At 36.4% G+C, this 11,397-nt stretch overlaps 1 pseudogene; it reads left to right on the top strand.

The window, feature by feature from the left end:
* The first annotated feature begins 9,987 nt into the window (after window positions 1-9,987).
* On the top strand, window positions 9,988-10,923 carry LOC138382523 (olfactory receptor 2T33-like; annotated as a pseudogene).
* Window positions 10,924-11,397: the final 474 nt, after the last annotated feature.

The raw sequence follows: 11,397 nt of genomic DNA, 5'->3' as shown, positions 1-11,397 counted from the left end.
CAAAGGACATGAATAGAAATTTTTCAAAGGAAGACAGAAGAATGGTCAACAAACATGAAAAAATGCTGAATATCTGTAATCATTAGGGAAATGCAAATATAAACTACAATGAGATATCACTTAACTCCAGCGAGAATGGCCTTTATCAAAAAGTCCCAAAACAATACATGTCGGAGTGGATGCAGAGAGATAGGAATGCTCATACACTGCTGGTGGGACTGCAAACTAGTGCAACCTCTGTGGAAAGCAATATGGAGATACCTTAAACAGATACAAGTAGACCTACCATTTGATCCAGCAATCCCATTATTGGGCATCTACCCAAAAGAACAAAAGACATATAAAAAAGACATCTGCACTCGAATGTTTGTAGCAGCACAAATCACAATTGCAAAGATGTGGAAACAACCCAAGTGCCCATCAATCCATGAGTGGATTAATAAAATGTGGTATATGTATACCATGGAGTACTACTCAGCTATAAGAAATAATAGTGATATAGCACCTCTTGTATTTTCCTGGATGGAGCTGGAACCCATTCTACTAAGTGGAGATATCCCAAGAATAGAAAAGTAAGTACCACATGTACTCACCATCCAATTGGTTTCACTGATCATCACCTAAGAGTACATATAGGAATAACATTAATCGGGTATTGGGCAGATGTAGGGGGGATGGGTGTATACATACATAATGAGTGCCATGCGCACCGTCTAGGGAATGGACAGGCTTGAAGCTCTGATTAGGTGGGAGGAAGGGGGACAAGGGCAATATATGTAACCTAAACTTTTGTATCCCCATAATATGCTGAAATTAAAAAAGAAGGAAGATTGTAAATCAAATGGATGAATTGTTTTATTCTTGTCATTATGTTCAAAAGGGATTTATAGAGTGTTTCAACAGATAAAATGTGATAAATGTTAATAAAATTTAAATGTAACACAATGACAGGCTTTAATACTTGAATGTTTTATAGACTAATTCATGCATTTTAATCTCTTTAATATATTAATATGTTAAATTGAACACTGAAGAACAAAATATAGCTTAAAGTGTTTGTAAGAAAGAGCTAAGGTGCTCTTTTGTATACTGTTAAAGAAGGTTTTCATTTAAAATAAATATAATCATAGCAGATGAAAAGGGAAAAAAGAGAACAGAAATTAATTCTGGAAAGCATTGAATGTTTCAGTCTTCGGTTAAGTTAGAGCATATTCTCATTATTATTTATAAATTCAATACAATGTTTAATGAATGTTGAATGATATTTAGTTTTAATGTCCTAAAATCTGGAACTTTCTTTAAATGGCATAGTAGGCAGTTTAATTGTGTGAATCTAAAGTAAAAATAAATTTCTCTAATGAATGAAAAAATATCATTCAAAATAACAGCAATAAGAATGAAAACATTGAAAATAAATTTAAGAGAAAATGTGCTCTGATTTTAAATGGAAATATACAAAATGAAATAAAGAGACAAAAACACAATTTTAAAAATGATCTTAGTAGATATTTGCCATTGCCAAAAATGTATACAAATTTCAAATTAATATGCAAGCAAATTTTTGTATTTGTCATTAGGAAAATGTAAATCAAAACCTCAAGAATATACCACTTCACACACAGTATAATGACTCTAATTCAACAATGGACAAAAAATAAGTATTGACAGGGATGTAAACATAAAATCCTCATACATTGCCTGTAGGAAGGTAAAATAGTGTGGTCACTTTGGCAAACAATTTGGCATTTTCTCAAAATGTTTTATGTGGAATTACTATATTGACTTAGCAGTTCCTCTCCCAGGTATGCAACAAATAAATATGAAAACCTGGTTCCACACAGAGGCTCTTTGCAACAGTCTTCATTATAGCCAGATGTGAAAACCACCCAAATATCAACCAGTAAGTATAAGAAAAAGCAATGGAATACTATCAGGCAATCAAAGTGAATTAAGTAATGATACATACTACAACAGGAATAAGCCAAAAAAAAAAAAAGATTTAAAAAAACAAAAAACAAACAAACTAACTAAAGACCTGTCCAGAAAAGGTGAGTCTCTAGAAACAGAGTGTAGGTTAATGGTTAATACTAGGAAGAGAATGGGGTGTGAAGTCAAATAGCATGAACTGCTTTGATAGGTTAATAGGGATAATAGGGATTAGTATCTAACAAAATAGAAATAATTTCTTAATGTCAAATAAAAACCTAGCTTCAGTAATTTTTTTGATTGAAATTCTAGGGGTCCAGAACCACCAGAGACATTGCAAGACCCATGTTACAATTTTGCATATGATAATTAGCCTTGAGATACCAAGTGGCAAAATTGAATCTGTTCATTGGACATAAAAGGCCATAGACTATGATGAGTGATGAAAATGTCAAATAGATATTCCAAAATACTTTATTCTGAAAACAACCACAAGATAGAAAAAAGGTATACAGAGTCTTAAAAATAATGGAGATATGGCTGTGCAAAAGCTTTTTAATTTAATCAGGTCCCATTTATTTATTTTTGTTATTGCTGTGATTACCTTTGGGGGTCTTCCTCATAAATTCTTTGCCTAGGAAAATGTCTATAAGATTTTTCCCCACATTTTCTTCTAGAATTCTAATAGTTTCACACCTTAGGTTTAAGTCTGGTGTCCACCGTGATTTGATTTTTGTGAGAGGTGAAAGGTGTGGGTCTAGTTTCGGTCTTCCACATGTGGCTATACAGTTTTCCCAGCACCATTTATTGAATAAGGATTCTTTTCCACCGTGTATGTTTTTATCTGCTTTGTCAAAGATTAGCTGGTTATATGAGAATGGTTTTATATCTTGATTCTCAGTTCTGTTCCACTGGTCTGTGTCCCTGTTCTTGTGCCAATACCAAGCTGATTTAATAACCACAGCCTTGTAGTATAGTTTGAAGTGTGGTAAATTAATACCTCCCATTTTGTTCTTGTTGACTAAAATTTCTTTTGCTAAATGGGGTCTTCTCTGGTTCCATATAAAGCATAAAATTATTTTTTCCATATCTGTGAAAAATGATGTTGGTAATTTAATAGGGATTGCATTGTATCTGTAGATCACTTTGAGTAGTGTAGACATTTTAACAATGTTGATTCTTTGAATGCATGAGCATGGTATGGTTTTCCACCTGTTTACATGCTCTGCAATTTCCTTCCTCAGTGTTTCATTGTTCTCCTTGTACAGGTCTTTTACCTCATTAGTTAAATATACTCCTACATACTTTATTTTCTTTATTGCTATTGTGAAGGGTGTTGAGTCTTTGATTTGGTTCTCTATTTGATTGTTATTGGCATATATGAATGCCTCTGATTTGTGTGTATTGATTTTGTATCCTGAGATTTTACTGAATTCATTGATCAATTCCAGGAGTCTCTTGGTTGAATTCTTGGGGTTTTCTAGATATAACATCATATCATAAGCAAAGAGTGAGAGTTTGATCTCTTCTTTCTCTATTTGAATTCCCTTAATTCTGCTCTCTTGCCTGATAGCTCTTGCAAGGGCTTCCTATACTATGTTGAAAAGTAATGGGGACAATGGGCAGCCTTGTCTGGTTCCAGTTCTAAGTGTGAATGTTTTCAGTTTTTCCCCATTCACTATGATGTTGGCTGTGGGTTTGTCACATATGGCTTGTATCATTTTTAGGTAGGACCCATCTATGCCTATTTTGTTAAGCGTTCTTATCATAAAAGGATGTTGAATTTTGTGAAATGCTTTTTCTGCATCTATTGAGAGGATCATGTGGTCTTTATTTTTGCTTCTATTTATGTGGTGAATTACATTTATAGATTTGCGTATGTTAAACCATCCCTGCATCTCTGGGATGATGCCCACTTGGTCATGATGGATTATTTTTTTGATAAGCACTTGAATTCGGTTTGCTAGAATTTTGTTGAGAATTTTTGTATCTATATTCACAAGGGATATTGGTCTGTAGTTTTCTTTTTTTGTTGTGTCCTTTCCTGGTTTTGGTAGCAGGGTGATGTTGGATTTATAACATGTGTTGGGGAGGATTCCTGCCTTCTCGATATTGTGGAATAATTTCTGCAGGATAGGCACCAGTTCTTCTTTGTAGGTCTTGTAAAATTCGGGTGCAAAACCATTTGGTCTAGGACTTTTCTTTTTAGGAAGATTTTTTTATTGAGGTTTCAATTTCAGTACTTGATATTGGTTAGTTCAAGAATTCTATTTCTTCCTGATTGAGCCTAGGGAGGCTGTGTGTTTCTAAGAATTTGCCCATTTCCTCCACACTTTCCAGTTTATGTGCATAGATGTTTTTATACTATTCATAGGTGATATATTGTATTTCTGTGGCCTCAGTTGTAAGTTCTCCTTTTTCATTTCTGATGGAGCTTATTAGAGTCCTTTCTTTTCTGCTTCTCATTAATCTAATGACAAACCCACAGCCAACATCATACTGAATGTGGAAAAATTGAAAGAATTCCCACTTAGCACTGGAACTAGACAAGGTTGCCCTCTATCACTGCTTCTATTCAATATAGTACTGGAAGTCCTAGCCAGTGCAATCAGACAAGAGAAGGAAATCAAGGCCATCCAAATGAGGGCAGAAGAGGTCAAACTATCTCTCTTTACTGACAATATAATCTTATATCTATAAAACCCTAAAGATTCTACCATGAGACTACTGCAATTGATAAATAAATTCAGCAAAGTGTCAGGTTACAAAATTAATGTACAGAAATCAGTAGCATTCCTATATGCCAACAACAGTCAAACTGAGAACCAAATCAAAGACTTAATACCCTTCACAATAGCAACAACAACAAAAAATGTATGTAGGAAAATATTTAACTAAGGAGGTAAAAGACTTCTACAGGGAGAACTATAACACACTGAGGAAGGAAGTAGCAGAGAACATAAACAGGTGGAAAACCACACCATGCTAATGGGTTGGCAGAATCAACATTGTTAAAATGTCTGTACTACCCAAAGTGATCTACAGATTCAATTCAATCCTTATTAAAATACCAACATCATTTTTTGAGGATCTAGAAAAAATAATTCTATGGTTTGTATGGAACCAGAGAAGACCCCATTAGCAAAAGCAATGTTATACAAAAAGAATAAATTGGGAGGCATCAATTAACAGACTTCAAACTATGCTATAAGGCTATAATAACTAAAACAGCATGGTACTGGCACAATAACAGAGACATAGACCAAAGGAACAGAACTGAGAACCCAGATATAAAACCGTCCTCATATAGCCTCATCTAATCTTTGACAAACCAAACAAAAACATGCACTGGGGAAAAGAAACCTTATTCAATAAGTGGAGCTGGGAAAACTGGATAGCTACATGTAGAAGACTGAATCAGGATCTGCATCTTTCACCTCTCACAAAAATCAACTCACAGTGGATAACAGACTTAAACCTAAGGGGTGAAACTATGAGAATTCTGGAAGAAAATGTTGGAGAAACTCTTATAGACATTGGCTTAGGCAAAGAATTTATGAAGAAGACCCCAAAGGCAATCACAGCAACAACAAAAATAAATCAATGGGACCTGATAAAATTAAAAAGCTTCTGCACAGCCAAGGAAACTCATGAGAGCAAATAGACAACCTACATAATGGGAAGAAATATTTGCAAGTTACATATACAATAAAGGGCTAACTAGAATATATATGAAGCTCAGGAAAATCAGCAAGAAAAGTCAAATAACCATATCAAACAGTGGGCAAAGGACATGAACAGAAACTTTTCAAAAGAAGATAGACTAAAGGCTAACAGACATATGAAAAAATGCTCAACATCTCTAATCATCCTGGAAATGCAAATCAAAAACACAAGGTGATATCACTTATCTCCAGTGAGTATGGCCTTTATTAAAAAGTCCCAAAACAATAAATGTTGGCATGGTTGTGGAGAGATAGGCACAGTCATACACTGCTGGTGGGACTGCAAACTACTGCAATCTCTGTGGAAAGCAATATGGAGATACCTCAAAGAGATATAAGTAGATCTACCATTTGATCTGGAAATCCCGTTACTGGGCATCTACCCAAAAGAATAAAACACATTCTATAATAAAGACATTTGCACTAGAATTTTTATAGCAGCACAATTCACAATTGCAAAGATCTGGAAACAACCCAAGTGCCCATCAATACATGAATGGATCAATAAAATGTGGTATATGTATACCATGGAGTACTATTCATCTATAAGAAACAATGGTGATATAGCCCCTCTTTTATTATCCTGGATAGAGCTGGAACCCATTCTACTAAGTAAAGTATCCCAAGAATGGAAAAACAAGCACCACATGTATTCACCATCAAATCCTATTAACTGATCAATAGTTAAGTGCACATATAGTATTAAAATTCATAATAAAATTCTGTCAGGCAGATGGGAGGGGGGAGAAAGGGATGGGTATATACACACCTAATGGGTGTGGTGAGCACCATCTGGGAGATGGACACGCTTGAAGCTCTGACTTGGGTGGAGCAAGGGCAATATATGTAACCTAAACATTTGTACTCCTATAATATGCTAAAATAAAAACAAAATCACAGTAAGAAAATATATTTCCTGAACTAAGAGGTCATTTATTTAAGTTGTTGAAACTATTACCTACAACATATAAACCTGTCTTGCATGATTTAAACAGATGAATAATTGAAATTGCTATATTTTTATGCTATATATGTTTACCATATCAAAATAAAAAATCTAACACCTGTTATCAAACATCTCATGAAATATACACAGCTGAAGTGAGTGGCAGCAGCATGGTGGCCACAGACTCATGAACAGATGAGCAAAATGGGGTGTGCATGTAAGGAAATATTATTTTCCTTTAAAAAGCAGCACACACTGACACATGACACAACAGGGATGAAACTTAGGACATTAAAGAAGTGAAATAAGCCAGTCACAGGACAACCAATATTATATGATTTCATCATATGTGGTTCCTAGAGTAGCCACACTTATAGAGACAGAAAGTAGAATGGTGGTTGCTGGGGCTGGGCAGGGAAGAATGTTCAGTTAAGTACAGAGTTTCACTCAGGGGAGATGAAAAGACATTCATAGATGGATATTTCTGATGGTTGCGCAAAAATATAAATGTACTTTATTCCACTGTACTGAACATACACTTAAAAATGGTTAATATGGTTGCAAAATTAATTTAAGAAACTTGCCCAACACCCTACAGTTACTAAATTACGGATTGATTTGTTTTTTCCAAGTACAGAATCAGATCCTGTGTTTATTTAAAAATTTCGCTTTTAGTCCATCACAATTTTTTACAATTTTATTTTTTATTTTTATTTTATTTTATTTTTTATTTTTTTATTTCAGCTTATTGTGGGGGTACAAAAGTTCAAGTTATGTATATAACCCATGCCCCCCCAATCCCCCTGAGTCAGAGCTTCAAGCGTGTCCATTCCCAGACTGTGCGCATTGCACTCATTATATACGTGTACACCCATCCCCTCCCCCCACCCCCCACATCTGTCTGACACCCAATTGGTGTTATTCTTAAATGTGCACTTAGCGATGATCAGGGAAACCAATTGGATGGTGAGGCATGTGGTGCTTATTTTTCCATTCTTACGATACTTCACTTAATAGAATGGGTTCCAACTCTCTCCAGGAGAACAAAAGAGATTCTATATCACTGTTATTTCTTATAGCTGAGTAATACTCCATGGTATGCATATACCACATTTTACTAATCCACTCATGTATTGATGGGCATTTGAGTTGTTTCCACATCTTTGCAATTGTGAATTGTGCTGCTATACACATTCGGGGGCAGGTGTCTTTTTCATAGAGTGAGTTTTGTTCTTTTGGGTAGATGCCCAATAATGGGATTGCTGGATTGAACGGTAGATCTACTTGAATCTGTTTAAGGTATCTCCATATTGCTTTCCACAGGGTTTGCACTAGTTTGCAGTCCCACCAGCAGTGTATGAGTGTTCCTGTCTCTCCACATCCACGCCAACATGTATTGTTTTGGGACTTTTTGATAAAGACCGTTCTCACTGGAGTTAGGTGATATCTCATTGTGGTTTTGATTTGCATTTCCCTGATGATTAGAGATGTTGAGCATTTTTTCATATGTTTTTTAGCCAATCTTACATCTTCTTTTGAAAATTTTCTATTCATGTTGTATGTCCACTTTTTGATAGGGTAGTTTGATTTTTTCTTACTGATTTTCCTGAGTTCTAAATAGATTCTTGTTATCAGTCCTTTATCTGATGTGTAGCATGTGAAAATTTTTTCCCATTCTATAGGTTGTTTATTCTCGTGACTGTTTGTTTGGCTGTACAGAACCTCTTTAATTTAATCAGGTCTCATTTATTTATTTATTGTTATTGTTGCTGTGATTGCCTTAGGGGTCTTCTTCATAAATTCTTTGCCTAGGCCAATCTCTGTAAGAGTCTTTCCTACATTTTCTTCTTGAATTCTAATAGTTTCACACCTGATTTTTTAAAATATTGCAATTAATTTGATTGATTTTTTAAGTGTTTAAAACTTGATCAATTCTCAACAATGAAGAAGGTTGGGAAAATGGAGATACAGAACTCCTCAAGTCAAGAAAATGAGTTAGGAGCATTTTGATGTCCTTCATAAAAGTGATATTGAGGGTATAATTAGAGATTTCATATATTTACCATGTATAGAACGTGCATGTGAGAGAGGAGGATGTGCAGATCACAAAGTTTTGGAAAATGCAGAATATAGTTGGTAATAAGGTCTATTTCCATAATGTTTAAAGCTACTTTCTTTGGTTAACAAACAAAACCCCCAAGCACTGTGCTGCCAGTGCAGTGATGATGCCCAAGCGATGCAGTCAGGGGTCAAGTGAACCTCTCGCATGGCCTTGCCCAGGCATGACTGGCATTTGAGTGGAGGATGGGTATGTGATGTGGGGACAATGGAATGCCCATTTAAGAGAGGGACTCCTTCTGCCATGTAACTGTGTTGATTAGACCATATAATTGAGATTGAATTAGCATCCACAACTCTGCAGCTACAGCTGCGGAATATAGAACAGTTAGGGATAGAACAGTTGTGGCATATCTGAGATGAGAACCTATAAAGATTTCTTTTTCTTGGTACTAAAGAAGAAATTTATTTATGTTTATAGCTGAGTAAAGAACTTAGTTTTATTTTCTCTCCTTTACCCAATAAAGGTTGTATTTGTGGACTGATAAGAAACAGTCTCATTTAAACAAAGTAACTTTGCACAGTTAATGAAAATGTACATTTAACATTATACATCACATTGCAAAATAAATAAATGAATAAATACATCCAAGAAAATAGGTACTGTTTTCATTGTATAACTCTGCGAAGTTGAACTAAATGTGCTAACAATTCCAAATTGTTTTGCTTCTATCTGTAGACTCGGTTCTTCCAGTTTCTCAACCTGAGAATATAGGTCCTCTTGTTTGCAAACTAAAAATGTCTTCCTGGATTAACCCATGTCAGGGAAAACTATCTGATTTTGGTAGATTTTAATGAAATTCGATATGTTATAGATCAGTAATCTTCATAATGAAATATATAGGTTTTATATACTTAAATATCTTTATTTAATTCACTTTCTAAAGATACAAACTATGCATGATGTAAGACAAGCACAAATAAAATGACATTATGTGCATTATTCCCTCCTCACTTATGTTGGTATCAGATAAAGCAAAATCACACTCTCATGTTACTTGTGATTGATCAAGAACTGGTATTTATTATGCAGAATAATCAGTATTTCACCTGAGAAGTATTTATCATGAAATTCTTGGAGGTGAGAAAAAGTTGACCTAATTTTATGTGCAAATTTAAACATTTTACAAATGGCAGATGAAGGATTTGACATAGATTTCATTATTTTCACACAAGTATGTTTCAAGAAATATGTAACTCAAATGGAGCACTATGAATGATAACAACTCTCTCATCTATTTCTCAATGCGCAGTGTCACACTGGTAGAAATTATGGAGAAGAGAAACACCAGCTCAGACTTCATTCTCCTAGGACTCTTTAAGCACACAAGACCCCACCTTGCTCTCTTTGCAGTGGTGCTGACAATGGCCATCGCTTCTCTCCTGGGCAACACCCTCATGCTTCTCCTGATTCACCAGGACCACCGGCTCCACAAGCCCATGTACTTCTACTGAGCCAACTCTCCCTCATGGACATGATGCTGGTCTCCACCATTGTGCCCAGAATGGCTGCTGGCTTTCTGACAGGCAAGAAATCCATCTCCCCCACTGGCTGTGGGTTGCGGATCTTCTTCTTCCTCACCCTGGGTGGTGGAGAGAGTTTCCTCTTAGCAGCCATGTCCTACGACCACTATGTGGCCGTTTGCCACCCACTGCGATATCCCGTCCTCATGAGCCGGCAGGTATGCCTGAGAATGACTTTGGGGTCTTGGTCCCTGGGGGCAGCTGATGGGCTCGTGCAGGCTGTCACTGCCCTGAGCTTCCCATACTGCAGTGCACATGAGATCAATCATTTCTTCTGCGAGGCTCCCGCGCTGGTGCATTTGGCTTGTGCTGATGTATCTGTCTTTGAGTATGTCATGTACATCTGCTGTGTGCTGATGCTCCTGGTCCCCTTCTCCCTCATCCTGACCTCCTACAGTCTCATCCTCGCTGCTGTTCTCCGCATGTGCTCCACAGAAGCCCTCAGGAAGGCCTTCACCACCTGCTCTTCACATTTGGCTGTGGTGGGACTCTTTTATGGAGCTGCCATTTTTATCTACATGAGACCCAAATCCCAGGTAAGCTGCTCATGATAAGGTGGTATCAGCCTTCTATACCGTATTCACTCCTATGCTGAACCCCCTCATCTACAGTCTGTGGAACAGCCAGGTCAAGGGCGCACTGAGAAAGTGTGCGGGTCAGTGTGTGGCCTTAAATCATGAATAGGAGTATACTTATTTGCCCCAACATTCAAGGCTGTACAAAGTGACTGTGTGGGATTCCATAGAGAGAAGGTATACATACATTTTTACATCTGTATCGTGTGTGTGTGTGTGTGTGTGTGTGTGTGCTTTACTCTGAATTTCAGATGAATCTTCACACTCTGGATTCATTTAGTGAGCTGTCATTATCAAATCAAATGTCAGTGGTGTAAAAAAAAATCTGAATCTTTAATCCTTAGTAAAATGTTTCTATACCACATCCAACAATAAATTTTTGTTCAAAGAATGAATTAACTATTCAAGCAATTTTGATGATTAGCCATTGCCCTTTGTTTCAAATCGAGGTATAGTTTACACACAGTACAATGCTCACACCTAATGTGTTCCCTCCAACCAATGTCACCAAGTCCCTGCACTGGCAACTCACGTCCGTTATCAAGAGACACGACTTCCACCACCTAAGAGAGAATCTGCACGC

The sequence above is a fragment of the Eulemur rufifrons genome, chromosome 4, assembly GCF_041146395.1.
Source record: "Eulemur rufifrons isolate Redbay chromosome 4, OSU_ERuf_1, whole genome shotgun sequence".
Taxonomy (NCBI): domain Eukaryota; kingdom Metazoa; phylum Chordata; class Mammalia; order Primates; family Lemuridae; genus Eulemur; species Eulemur rufifrons.
The sequence above is the reverse complement of the archived record's forward strand: the minus strand, read 5'-3'. Positions and strand labels throughout refer to the sequence as shown.